This window comes from Leucoraja erinacea, chromosome 7, assembly GCF_028641065.1.
Source record: "Leucoraja erinacea ecotype New England chromosome 7, Leri_hhj_1, whole genome shotgun sequence".
In the NCBI taxonomy this organism is placed as follows: Eukaryota; Metazoa; Chordata; class Chondrichthyes; order Rajiformes; family Rajidae; genus Leucoraja; species Leucoraja erinaceus.
In genome coordinates this window covers 13,285,315-13,299,252 of record NC_073383.1, presented here as the reverse complement: position 1 = coordinate 13,299,252, position 13,938 = coordinate 13,285,315, and the positions used below count along the sequence as shown (strand labels likewise).

The 13,938-nt window shown below is 43.1% G+C and overlaps 1 protein-coding gene and 1 long non-coding RNA gene across 2 annotated transcripts in view; one reads left to right on the top strand and one right to left on the bottom strand.

Annotated features, from left to right (window-relative positions):
* The window catches only part of slc39a10 (solute carrier family 39 member 10), a 62,752-nt gene extending 62,206 nt beyond the window's left edge, over positions 1-546 (bottom strand). Inside the window, exon 1 of the mRNA XM_055637788.1 lies at positions 434-546. The gene's annotated coding sequence lies outside the window, so the exon portion shown is untranslated. The remainder of the gene's footprint in view (positions 1-433) is intronic.
* Positions 547-726: 180 nt separating this feature from the next.
* The window catches only part of LOC129698649 (uncharacterized), a 54,053-nt gene continuing 40,841 nt past the window's right edge, over positions 727-13,938 (top strand). The window contains exons 1-2 of the long non-coding RNA XR_008723691.1: positions 727-824; positions 12,533-12,660. This is a non-coding gene — a long non-coding RNA (uncharacterized LOC129698649). The remainder of the gene's footprint in view (positions 825-12,532; positions 12,661-13,938) is intronic.

Below are 13,938 nucleotides of genomic sequence, written 5' to 3'. Positions count from 1 at the left end.
GGCAACAGATCAAGGATTCCCCCCCCACCACCCTTTCCCTAGAGCCCTCCCTGTCAAAGTGGGCACAATCATCACCCTTGGACCCGCGTCTTGAGCCGCAACAATCGGCAGATAAATCAAAAAAATATTATTTTGTAGGGGGAATTAAAATAGAGACAACGGCGGATTATCCTTGAGGCTGGAGCCATTGATTGAAGCTCTCTACAAGCCCCGGTTCACACACACACAACCTTTATCTATCTATCTCTCTTCCCCCTCCCTCTCCCTCCTTTGAACACGCGCCTGCATGGTTCCTTTTAAATCAAAAAACGTTAGAGATGGACCCGGTGTGAGGGGGGGGTAAAGACTAGAGAGCAGGAGGCGAGAGGCAGCCATCCAGAGCCCAACAATCTCGGTTGTGAGAAGCAAAAAACTAAATGGGGTGTTTAAATACCTCACTCGAGTGCCGTGTGCATCCTTCTCCGCTCGGTACCAACACAAGGAGCATGAGGCGGGCCCGCCCGTCCGCCCGCCGCCAGCCGCCAGGGCCGCGCCGCGCCTCCTCCTCCTCCCTCCCCTCCCCTCCCCTCGCCCCGCCCCGCCTGGCCGCGAGCACGCGCACGTCTCCGGCGGGTGCAGTGTGTGGGCCGTTGGACGCCGGGGACGCGCGCACGGCTCCGGCACAGCCGCGGCCATGCGCGCGCGTGCCCGCGACCAACCGCCCTCCCGCCGCCATCTTATTTTTTGTTGTGTTAATACGACCAATAAATGCTGGAGATGCACACGGGGTCAAACTCAGCGGGGACATACAGGCCAGCGGCCCCCCCCGGAGAACAAGGACTAGGGTAGGAAGGAATTGCTAGATGATGGTCTACACTGAATGGTAGACATAAATAATGCTGGGAGTAACTCGGGATGGGAACAGGCAGCGTAGCATCTCTGATGGAAGGAATAGGTTCGGGTCGAGACCCTTCTTCAGACTCCATCTTACTTTTCTCAGATAGACACACACATCCACAAAAGGCTGGAGTGACTTGCGAGAACCAAGTCTTATCTTGCAGAGGTACTAGCGTAAACTATCAGTAGGAAGGAACTGCAGATGCTGGTTTAAACCGAAGATAGACACAAACTGCTGGAGCAACTCAGCGGGACAGGCAGCATCTCAAGAGATGGCACCATTCCTTCTCTCCAGAACTGCTGCCTGTCCCGTTGTTGCTCCAGCATTTTGTGTCTACTTCAACGTAAAATATCAACCAGGCTCCTTATGTCTTCCTAAATGTCTACCAGCTGTTACTTAAAATGTGTCATCCTGATCAATGCTTATTTGTAGAGCCAGGATGTTTAGGCATTAGAAAACTGAAATAGGCAGGCAAAAAGGCATAATAAAATTACAAAAAAGGCACGATAAAGGCATTTATTGACAAAAAAGGCATTTATTTCCACCACCAAAATATGGTTGCAAATGGTAATATAAAGGTATACTGCATTAAATGACGAAAGTTGCCTGGTTGCACATAATTACTAGCATTTTTTTTAGATTATCTGGTGTTAAACTATTCTGTCAGACAGAATATGCTTCAGTTGTGAAAAACGTAGTGTTACCTCAGCTGAGGTCACTGGCGCATACCCGAAACAAGCTACAGACTCTATATTCATGTTGATATCTTGTGCATTACAACTACCTTTGAGAATTTTAGCTATATTTTCTATTTCTTCAAGATCTCTTAGCTAAAATCACTCTCACATTTTCCTTGTATGTCTTTACCTATATCACCAGGAACTTTACGAATATCGTCAGTTACTTTGTTGAAACCTACAAGTTATTCACTAATGTTTTGTCACATTTCTCAAGGGAAGTGATAGCTTGTGGGAAGTTTGCAAAATTGGAAGAGGGACTTTTTTTTGCATGATTTCACTGACGATCCTGACAGCAGCATTCTTCAAAAGAGTTGACGATTTATTTTATCTTTCCAAAATTTGCAGCATAGTAGAGTACAGCAGAGAGCCATGTACCCCACCAAGTCAAAACAGGCTGAGGAGGTAGTGGAATCTCGGGTGCCATTTCCTTGAACAACTGCACACGTGATGGTGCTTTGAGGAAAATTTTCTTGACATTGGAAACTAGGCGATCGACATTTGGAAGCAAGCTACGTGTGTGCTTGGCAATTCTATGAAGTCCTTGAGCTATGCATGTCAAATGCAACATTTTGGGGAATAAAACTTTGTCACAAACAGAAGAACATTCTCGTGTTTTATACCTTCTGGCAAAAGTAGAGCAAGTGAAGATATAAACAACTGAACAATAGTTGAGCTGTTTGACTTCTCCAATACTTCCGATGTCAATAAATACTCCTTTGATGGTTGACTTGCCCCCAGTGTACCGATGACCACATTGACAACAAAACTCACCACAGCATCGGTTGTCTCATCTATTGAGATCCATATTTTGTTGCATGCAACTTCATCTCTAATGTTCTACACAACAATGTTGAAGTTGCTGTCAACATAATTTTTCCGTAATGATGACTCGCTTGATCTATGTTCCTCTGTGTATTTCTCTAAAAAACCTCTGAGAGGTTTGTTTTCCAATTTCCACAGAGGAATTCCAGCATAAATGAATGCCTTGCACAGATCACTCGAAAACTCAGATTGGAGCCAGCAGTAAATGTAGTAAGGAGACAAGCTTGGGTATTTCGCTTGGGTAGTCTACACCCTAGCCGTATCAACATCGACTTCTCTAATTTTAGATAGGCCTTGCCTTCTCCCTCCTCCCCCTCCCCCTTCCCAGCTCTCCTTCTAGTCCTACTGTCTGCCTCTTCCTTTCTTTTTCCTGCCCCCCCCATCAGTCTGAAGAAGGGTCGCGACCCGAAACGTCGCCTATTCCTTTTCTCCATAGATGCTGCCTCACCCGCTAAGCTTCTCCAGCATTTTTTTGTCTACCTCCGATTTTTCCAGCATCTGCAGTTCTTTCCTAAATAGATCATGAACAAGGCTGAACCAGCGAGCAGCGGGGCACGAACGAATAAATGACCGATGGTGGCGCCCCCAGTTTCGCCCCGGTGGTGGAAGTTTTCCTGTAAGTTATACTATGTTAACACGTTAATAATAGCATTAATATTAACGTGTTAACATAGAAAACGTCATTGTAATCATGGTACAAATAGAGAAAATAGGACGACCTTTTAGCAAAATGGCAAAAAAAGGCAGATTTAGGCACTCGATCATGAAAAAGGCATTATCCTGGTGAAATCATCAAAAAAGGCATGAAAAGGCATTTATGGTAAAATCCTGGCTCTACTTATTTGCATGTGCAAGAAAATGGTTTTTTTAAGGTGATTTCAGGTAATGAAAAACACTTCACAGTCAATATTCAACTTTTTTTAAACCCAGAGGTGCAATAAATATGCATGTTTTAAATTCTTATATATTTTGCTCCAAGTGCACTAGTAATTCATGAATGCTGAACTTTAACATGGCATTATTTAGCACTCTATCTCTAAAAAATCTCTTGTAAAACACACTAACAAATAAATAAACAACTTTGAATTTTTGCTGAATTAGCTGGTCTGCTGTGTCTTAATAAATTTCTACCACAAAATATTAATTGCTGAAAATATTCCAACATGAACTGCAGGTTATGACTATTAACAATAGTTTCCACCTGCTACTGAATAACTTTTCTTTCTTCGAAGATAGACACAAAAAGCTGGAGTAACTCAGGCAGCTTCTCTGGAGAGAAGGAATGGGTGATGTTTCTGGCCCATTGTGGGCTAGGTGAAAACGAGTTATAAACAATGAAATTGAACCTAGCCCACAGCAAACGATGGACCAGTTCCTTGATCATCCTTACTTGTTTGCATATATATTTCATTTCTTTGTTCTATATCTCTAGATCACTGTCTATATCTCTCGTTTCCCTCTCCTGACTCTCAGCCTGAATAAGGGTCTCGACCCAAAATGTCGCCTACTTCTTTTCTCCAGGGATGCTGCCTGTCTCGCTGAGTTACTCCAGCTTTTTGTGTTTACCTTCTGTTTAACCCAGCTCCCCCCCCATTGAAAATAACTGCCGACGACTTCCAACATGAGCCAACCACACGTACCACCGCCCTCCTCCAATTTTTCCCTTTCTCGTGTCCACCCGTCTTCCTCAGCTTCAACCTATTGCTTGCGCAGAAATAATGGCGGCCACATGAAGCCGGTTGAGTTCAGCATCCTTGGGCTGCCGCAGCTGGCCTGAAGCTCTTACCAGAGCGGGAGCTACAGTGCCCTCCATAATGTTTTGGACAAAGACCCATTATTTATTTATTTGTCAAAAAAGACATTATGAGACTGACAAACAAGAATAAAACTATTAGCGATATCAGCCAAATCTTAGGCTTACAAAAATCAACTGTTTGAACATCATTAAGAAGAAAGAGCACTGGTGAGCTTCCTAATCGCAAAGGGACTGGCAGGCCGGAGCAAAGTATGGAGGAGAGAAGGAACTGCCCAAGATCCAAAGCATACCACCTCATCTGTGAAACTCGGTGGTGGGGTGTTATGGCCTGGGCATGTATGGCTGCTGAAGGTACTGACTCACTTATCTTCATTGATGATACAACTGCTGATGGTAGTAGCATAATGAATTCTGAAGTGTATAGACACATCATATCTGCTCAAGTTCAAACAAATGCCTCAAAACTAATTGGCCGGCTGTTCATTTTACAGCAGAACAATGATCCCAAACATACTGCTAAAGCAACAAAGGAGTTTTTCAAAGCTAAAAAATGGTAAATTCCTGAGTGGCCAAGTCAATCACCCGATCTGAACCCAATGCCTTTCATATGCTGAAGAGAAAACTGAAGGGAACTAGCTCCCAAAACAAGCATAAGCTAAAGATGGTTGTAATACAGGCCTGGCAGAGCATCACCAGAGAAGACACCCAGCAACTGGTAATGTCCATGAATCACAGACTTCAAGCAGTCATTGCATACAAAGGATATGCAATAAAATACTAAACATGACTACTTTCATTTACATGACATTGCTGTGTCGCAATCATTATGGTGCCCTGAAATGGGGGGGACTATGTATAAACACTGCTGTAATTTCTACATGGTGAAATCAAAATGTATTAAAATGGCCTTTATTAAAATCTGACAATGTGCACTTTAACCACATGTGATTTTTTGTTATTACAAATCTCAAATTGTGGAGCACAGAGGCAAATAAATAAATGATGGGTCTTTGTCCCAAACTTATCCCAATTTTATATACTTATCACAGTTATCAGATACTCATCAACCTCCATTTTATATACTCATCAAGCTATGATGCTCCAGAGAAAACAATCCCAAGTTTGTCCAAACACTCTCTCTAATTTAGTTTTTTTTTTAGTTTAGAGATACAGTGCGGAAACGGGCCCTTCAGCCCACTGAGTCCGCACCACCAGCGATCCCCACCCATTAACACTATCCTACACACTAGGGACAATTTACACATACACCAAGCCAATTAAGCAACATATCTGTACGTCATTGGAGTGTGAGGAAACTGGGCAGAAATCCGGGCAACCTGGTAAACCAATGCCTTTTCAAAAGCCTCCACATCCTTCTGCAATGGGATGACCAAAACTGCACACAAAACTATAAATGTTGCTTAACCAAAGTTTTATAAAGTTGCGACATGGCTTCCTGACTGTTGTACCAATGCCCCATCGTCATTCCCCCTTTTACTTGTGCGAGGGATCTATATTGGGCTACTTCAATTACCTTGGTCTATCGGATAATGGCATACTTTCTCCTTACATAACACCTGGGTAAACAAGGAAAAATAGTTCGGAAAAGAGCCAGGATCAATAGAAAACAATGTAAATGAATAAACAAAAAATATCACCAGCCTGTGCAGCACCCAATATTCCCAGCGAGCTCAGGGCTACTGGTGGATGCCACATACTTATTCAGTGCCATTTTTGCACGTACAATGCCATAGGTGAGCCCCTGGTATTCTGTTATATCTAACTATCTGATAACACGGGTAACAGTTTTATCTGGATTCTGAATTGGGCAAACTAAATAATTCTCAGAAACTGGCCAATTTGGCCACCTTTCACATTGTGACATTTGCATGAGAATAAAAGCATTCTGGTTAGAATTTCCAACATAATACACATTTGTACTGTGCCAAATTAAACATGATGAGGAGTGTAAATGTTTGCTCAGCTGATAGCTTTATGGCTTTGAGTTAAACAATGGAGGTTATGGATTCATCTCCCAATCAAACAACGTGGTCACAATAGTGAAGTTTGATTCTCCAATGCAGAACTGGAAGAGTGTATCAGTATTTGAACTGCTGTCATATAGATAGGGTGCATCTCTCGGATCATAGAACATTTCCATGAAGAGAAATAGGGGTTCATTCCCTTAAACCACAACTCCAGAATTGAATTTCTCAACAGGGATGCTGCTTGATGTATATTTCCAACATTTTTTTTTTCAATATCACTAAAAAGCACCGATGTTCTGGTCATTATTATGTTGCTCTTTATGGGAGTTGTCAATCACTGCCATTTTCCTACAATGCACCAGTGGTTGCATTTTCAAAAGTACTATATTGGTTGCAAAAGTTGGCATACAATATATATTTCTTTCCACTTACTATTCTACGAAAGCCTTGCATTTAAACTATGAAATGGTTTTCCAAGATACAGAAATGCTAGAGTTATCCATGACTGATGATAGTTACATGAGTATGAGTTCTGTATACAGAGCAAATTTTACTGAAAGCATTGTCCGTGAATTTATTTTTTCCAAAAACTATTCAGAATAAAGAATCTGTACAAAACAAAAACTGCGGAAACTCTTCATATTTTAATTTAGTGTCCATACTTTGAATAGGTTATACATTCAATAGTGTAATCAGCAGTGTTCACACCTATTTTTAAACAAAATTCCCTCCCCCTCGTGTGGCCCCCCGGGGTGATATCCCTTCCCCTGCCTGACGAGTGCCCCTATTGTACTCTGCCCCTCAATATCAAGCAGCGGAAGGACCATAAACTGGTCCTTTCCCATAGACTCTTGGCATTGGCTTCAGTACATCCTTCAGCACGTACTCCTGCAGTCTGGAATGGGCCAGTTGGCAACATTCCCTGACGGACATCTCACAGTACCGGGAGATCAACAAGTTTAGGGCAGACCAATGAGCATCTTTCACTGAATGTCCATCAACGGATGTGTCCCTGGGAATAGCCCTTAAACCAGGGAGTCCTTTATTAAGGAGCTGTTCAGGATGAACTGTGGCAAGGATCATTGCATCTTTCTCCAGACCCTCTTTACAGATCCACATTGTGTAAAGAGGTGGGCAACCATCTCCTTTCCATAACATCTGTCCATAGGGCCGTGTGCATCAGTACTAAGACTTCAACGGTACAGGAAGGATCTGACTGGGAGGGCCACTCTCACTACCAGCCAAGTGAGGTCTTGGTGCTTGTTGGTGTGTTCTGGTAATGAGGCATTTTGCCAGACAAACAGCAGTCTGCTCAGGAATCCATGCCACAGGATCCACCAAGACCTTGGCTTGCAGTGCCGCACAATGAACTTGTCAAAGGTGTTGGTTTGGAAGCACTTTTGCACAAAGGACAGGTGGCGCCCTAATGTCCAATTGACTAGCTCATCCTTCGCAACACCAGGGATTAGTAGGAACTCAGCAGGTAATGACACTTAGTGTCCACGAGCTTTGGGCCTGCGAACAGTTGCAGCCACACATCATAGTGAGGGTGATAATGGATACACTTTTGCCCCATTTGTGGACTTGAACATTGTGACCCATCAAACCCAAATCATCTTTGATCCCAAGATGTATCAGGCAGCATCGCGTTCCTCAGGGATACCATTGTCTGCAGACAGAGGGGTGGACACGTGCCGGGCCACCGTGGACCAGGAGAAGGCGTTGGACAGGATATTAAACACATATATGATGTACATGCTTTGCAAAATGGGCTTTGGAGAGGAAATCAGGAAATAGATTCAATTGCTTTACACAGTCATCTGTAGGGCAGTCCAAAACCCACAGAGTCCGCGCTGACCAACGATCACCCGTACACTATTATTACCCTACACACTAGGGAAATTTACAGAGAACAATTAACCTACAAACCCGCACGTCTTTCGGATATCAGAGGAAACCGGATCACCCGGAGGAAACCCACATAGTCACAGTGAGAACATTCAAAGACCATACAGACAGCACCTGAGGTCAGGATCGAACCTGGGTCTCTGGCACTGGAAGGCAACAAGTCTACCGCTGCGCCACCCACTAGAACAAATGCAGCTCAACTGATCGTGCCTTCACTTTGCCATCATGTCTGACTACCTGAGGATGCTGGGGATCTGGTTTGCAGGGGCCAAGGCATGCAAGAAAAATAGGCTTGAGCGGACAGCCAAGGCCAAACAAAAATTGGAATTATGGAAACAGCGTTAGCTCTCGATAATCATGAAAAATATGATCATCAGGTGTGAGGTGCTTTTCGGACTTAGTGCCCATGCTCCGCTCGTCTGTTTTGGCAATCGCTTGGGCCATCTTCCAGTTCATCCATGAATTTGTTATGTGTAACCTTGACTATTCCCAAGAATCCCTGGCCATTCTTCCATCTTGTATGAACAACAACTTGTTTTTAAGTATCTTTAATTTGGAACATCCTAAAGCCTTTCCGCAGGAGTGTAGCCAAACGGATTTTCATACTGAGCCACCATCAGAGAACTAGAGCTCAAGGGTATTTTGAGGCAGAAAATAAATCAATAGGGGTTTATGCAAAGAATTCCAGAATTTTGGATCTCTTAGCGGCTGGTGACATGAATTCTAGCATTGAGGCATTTAAAATGAGGGATATTAGAGGTCAGAATTTAGCTAAGATAATGACAACTAATGAAAGACTGGTTAAAGACAGTTTTGCATTTATACCACACTTTTTATGATATCTCAAAAGACATTGTACAACAATGAAGTATTTGTGGTCTTGCTTCAGTTCTGTATAACGTAGCTATTAATTTACACACATCAACTTCACACAGGCGCTTCAAATAGAATTTGATAGTTTTCCATTAATCTGACATATGATAATGACGAGGAAACTAAAGATAGTTTGCTCCTTTGTAATTGCATCATGGGGTGAGCTTTTTAATATCTTATCTGATAGAAAGTATTTTTGATAGTCCTTCACCATTGCACTGGAATTTTCACACTGGATTTTTGTGGTCAAGTCTTGGGTTTTGAATCAGCACCCTCTGTACTCATGACTGTGTAGCCAAATTACAGATCCAATGCTATCTTTAAATTTGCAGATGATACCACTGTTGTTGGACAAATAATGGACAAGGATGAGTAGAGTACAGCAGGGAGATTACGGGATACTGAGTTGGATGATCAGCCATGATCATATTGAATGGCGGTGCAGGCTCGAAGGGCCGAATAGCCTACTCCTGCACCTAATTTCTATGTTTCTATGTTTCTATGAAATTGATAATCTGATTGAATGTTGCCAGAACAACAATCTTGCTCTGAACATTAGCACGACCAAGGAACTGATTGTTGACTTCAGAAAGAGAAAGCCAAGGATCCATGAACCCTGTCTTCATCGATAGGACAGCGATGGTGAGAGTCAACTTCAGCTTCAGTTTCCTGGACGTGCATATCCCTGGAGATCTGTCCTGAGCCCAGCACATTGATGCAAACACAAAGAAAGCCCATAAATGCCTCTACTTCCTTAGAAGATTGAGAAGTCATTGATCATACAGCACGGAAATAGGCCCTTGCTCCAACTCGTTCATGCCGGACAAAATGGCCCATCCAAGCTGGTCCAATTTGTCAAAATTTGGCTCATATCCCTCTAAATTGTTCCTATGCATATACCTTTCCAGGTGTCTTTTAATATAACCATATAACCATATAACAATTACAGCACGGAAACAGGCCATCTCGACCCTTCTAGTCCGTGCCAAACACATAATCTCCACTAGTCCCATATACCTGCGCTCAGACCATAACCCTCCATTCCCTTCCCATCCATATAACTATCCAATTTATTTTTAAATGATAAAAATGAACCTGCCTCCACCACCTTCACTGGAAGTTCATTCCACACAGCTACCACTCTCTGAGTAAAGAAATGCTGTTATTGTGCCAGCCTAAACTGCCTCCTCTAGCAGCACGTTCTATATACCCACCACTCTTGAGTGAAAAAGTTGCCCCTCAGGTTTATATTGAATCTTGCTCCTCTCACCTTAAAACCCATGTCCTCTCGTTTTTGATTTTGCTACCATGGGTCAAAGACTGTGCATTCACCCTATCAATCCCTCTCATAATCTTACACACCACTATAAGATCACCCTCATCGTTAAGTGCTTCAAGCAATAAAGTCCTAGCCTACTCAACCGCTCCCTATAGCTCAGGCCTTTGAGTCGTGGCAACATTCTCATCAATTTTCTTTGTACTCTTTCCAGCTTAACATCTTTCTGATAATTGGGTGACCAAAACTGAACACAATACCGTAAATGTGTTATCACCAATGTCCTGTACATTGGTAATATGACCTCCCAACTTATATAGTTAATACTCTAACTGATGATGGCCAATGTGCCGAAAGCCTTTTTGATCACCCTATCTTCCTGTGATGCCACTTTCAAGGAAATATGTACCTACACTCTTAGATCCCTCTGCTCTACAACAACACTCCCTAGAGCCTTGCCATTCAGTGTGTCGGTCCTACCCTGATTAGACTTCCCAAGATGCAACACCTCACACCTCTCTGTATTAAATTCTGTACATATTTAATCCCTCGGAAGCTACGCCAGTAACTACCTGAGATTCCACATCTTGTGGTCTGACCATCGCCCATGGTCCACTCTGCTTCATAAGGGACAAGTTTTATCTCAGCTTCTGCAGTAACTAAGTGTGACTAACATATTTGTGTTGAGGGCCAAAGAGTGCAAGGTTTCGGGGGGGGGGGGGGGGGGGGGGAGGAAGTCAGACTGCTAAAATGTCATGAAACATCGGGGTGGGGGCAAAGAGAGTTAGGATTCTGAAAGTGCTCATCTTAAGTGAATTGGAAAAGAGACCTGCCAAATTGGAGGGGGAACAAGAGTTTCTGTGATCAGCAGTTTGGAGAGAATGGAGTTGAGGAACAACAACTTACTATCTAATTAATGTGTAGGAAAGAACTGCAGATGCTGGTTTAAATCAAAGGTAGACACAAATTGCATCAGTCTGAAAAAGGTTTTTGGCCCAAAACGTTGCCTATTTCCTTCGCTCCATAGATGCTGCTGCACCCACTGAGTTTCTCCAATAATTTTGTCTACCTACAAATTGCTAGAGTAAGTCGGACAGGCAGCATCTCTGGGGAGAAGGAATGGATGATGTTTCGGGTCGAGACCCTTCTATATAATTAACCCTTCGAACTAAACTGCTGATATCCCAACTTCCTTTAAACTTGCTATTTAAACTCTAAACCTACCAATTTCCCATTCTCTTAAGTTCATCTACAAATATGGAATCCATATCTAAACATGTCCATCTTACTGTAAAGCTTACCTGTGTCTGTTTTCAGTTATGCAATTCCAGAATTTAAATTTGCATTTATATTTTCAGATCCCTTTGTAGTTTTATTCCTCCCTGTGTTTGTAACTTCTTCAATTCCCAATTCTCTGGGATATCTGTTCTCTTATGTATTATTGATTCAAATCACAATCCCTGATGGATGTGTCTTTGACAGAGATCTTCATGCACTGGAATTTCAGACTGAAGGATACCAACCCAAAATGTCGCCTATCTATGTCTTCCAGAGATGCTGCCTGACCAGCTGAGTTACACCAACATCTTGTGTCTTTTTTGTAAACCAGCATCTGCAGTTCCGTGTGTCTACAAGGACAACTCTGCATAGTTATTTGGGATGACAAGAGAGAATTACAAAACAAACACGCATCAATTCAATCAATCGATGTCAGGCGACTTTAGCAAGACCTGAATACCATCATGGATTACAAGACAAAACGGTGGCAATCTTTACCGAATTTGCTTAATGCATTTTACTATACATCCATTTTGAGCAGGAAAACAGGGTTCTACCTAGGTGTGACATTTTGTCCACTTTCCCATACTCTCCTTTCTATCCATCCTTCACTCATTTTCATCCAACGCCATGTCCTGTTTAATGGCAATGTAGTCTCTAATGGCTCCCATGGCCACCCTTATTGGATTCCAGCATTGGCAGTCTTTGTGTTTCTGCTTATTATCTTCCAGCAGCTGTCTGCACTTTCATCCTCCCCTTTCCTCACCTCGCTCCATCTGCCTTTTTGTTCTTCTACCTGCCACCATCCACCATCCACCTGCCTTAGCCTCCAAGTCCTATGCCTCCCCTAGCTCTTTGTCTCCCCACCTATCATCCTTATCCCCTCCTCAGTCATCTCTCACTTCCATTTCACCACAACCCCTCTCTTTGTTATACCGACTGTCTTCCATTTCCAGTGTCACTCCTGATGAAGGGTTTTAATCAGAAATAACGTTCATGCCTTTCTATCCACAGATACTGGTGGACCTGCTGACTATCTCCTGAAGATTGTATATTGCTCCTGATTCCAGCATTTTCAGCCACTTATGCCTCCGCTCCTGAGAGTCTTTTTGACTACCAATCCTGCCATCACCATTCACCAGGTAAGCCTGCAGCAAATGAGCATGATAAACAACCTTAGTGGCATTGGTGTCACTGCACTAATGGGCTATCTCTTAGGCAACACTGCAACATTTGCCACATTGTGGAATATTTTTTAATGAAAGCAATCATGTGGTACTAATATGCAGGATTGGATTCAACAATAGTTAATGTTCTGTGCTGCCCTACAGAAAGGGCTTAATGTGCAGGAATTAAATAGTCTGTCGGGGAGAAAGTTTCTTTTTTTTTACTTTAGCACTCTTCCCCTCTATATTCTTCTCACACTATTCATGAAAGGCTGAAGTAAATGCAGTTCATTGTTTAGTAATAAGAATTTTGTCAACAAAAGTACCAACAAATATGTAGAAACATCTGTATATTTGTTAAAAACCACATCAAATATGGCACAAACATGATGAATAATGATGCAGTATTTTGCACTACATTGCAGGAGTATTGATAACTGAAAAGTATTTGTTATACTTGTTACTGAAAGTAAAGTTGCAAGCTATTAAGTGTAAAAATATGCATGAAATCCATGCTGAGATTTCAGAAATGTGACATATTCTTTCAATCGAACGAAGTACCATATATCCAGATGTTATTGCCTAATAAAAAGTGAATTTCCACTGAGGTTCTCTTTATCATTCACCAAGATTTGTGGAGAGATAATAATCATGTAAGGTACTTCTTCTGTGAATGTGTGTAACATTTGCAAGCTTTGAGATAGGAGGTGTCTAATGGTGTATGCCAGCGGTCGGCAACCTTATTCTACATAGGGGCCAGGACGCATGTCTGTGAGGGGATGGCGGGCCACATCTATCACTTGCACAAATGGATCCTACCCCTTCGAGGACGCCACTCATACTCACTCGTCCCCGGCATATTGACAACCCGATTCCGACCAAAGATCATAGAGCGGATCTTTAATCCCGACAGTGAAGCCCAGACACAGATGGTGCACGGTTGTGCCGGCGGCTTTGCGTAGGATGCGGTACTGCCAAAGCTCAGCGCTGCTCGGCGCTTGGCGGCTCTGCCATTGCGGCCGCCAGTACAGGCCTCCTTGCGTCTTTGCATCACCGTGCCTAGGCGCCGCGGCCTCGGGCCCAGGAGGTACCGGAGATGATGGAAGTCGGCGGGCTGGATAATTAAGGGCAAAAAATACGGCTGGGGCGCGATGATTTCGGGTTAAGGGCCGCATTCGGCCCAGGGGCCATAGGTTGCTGACCCCTGGTGTATGCGGTGAATCGAGATCATTGGAAGATAAGTAATGGGATATG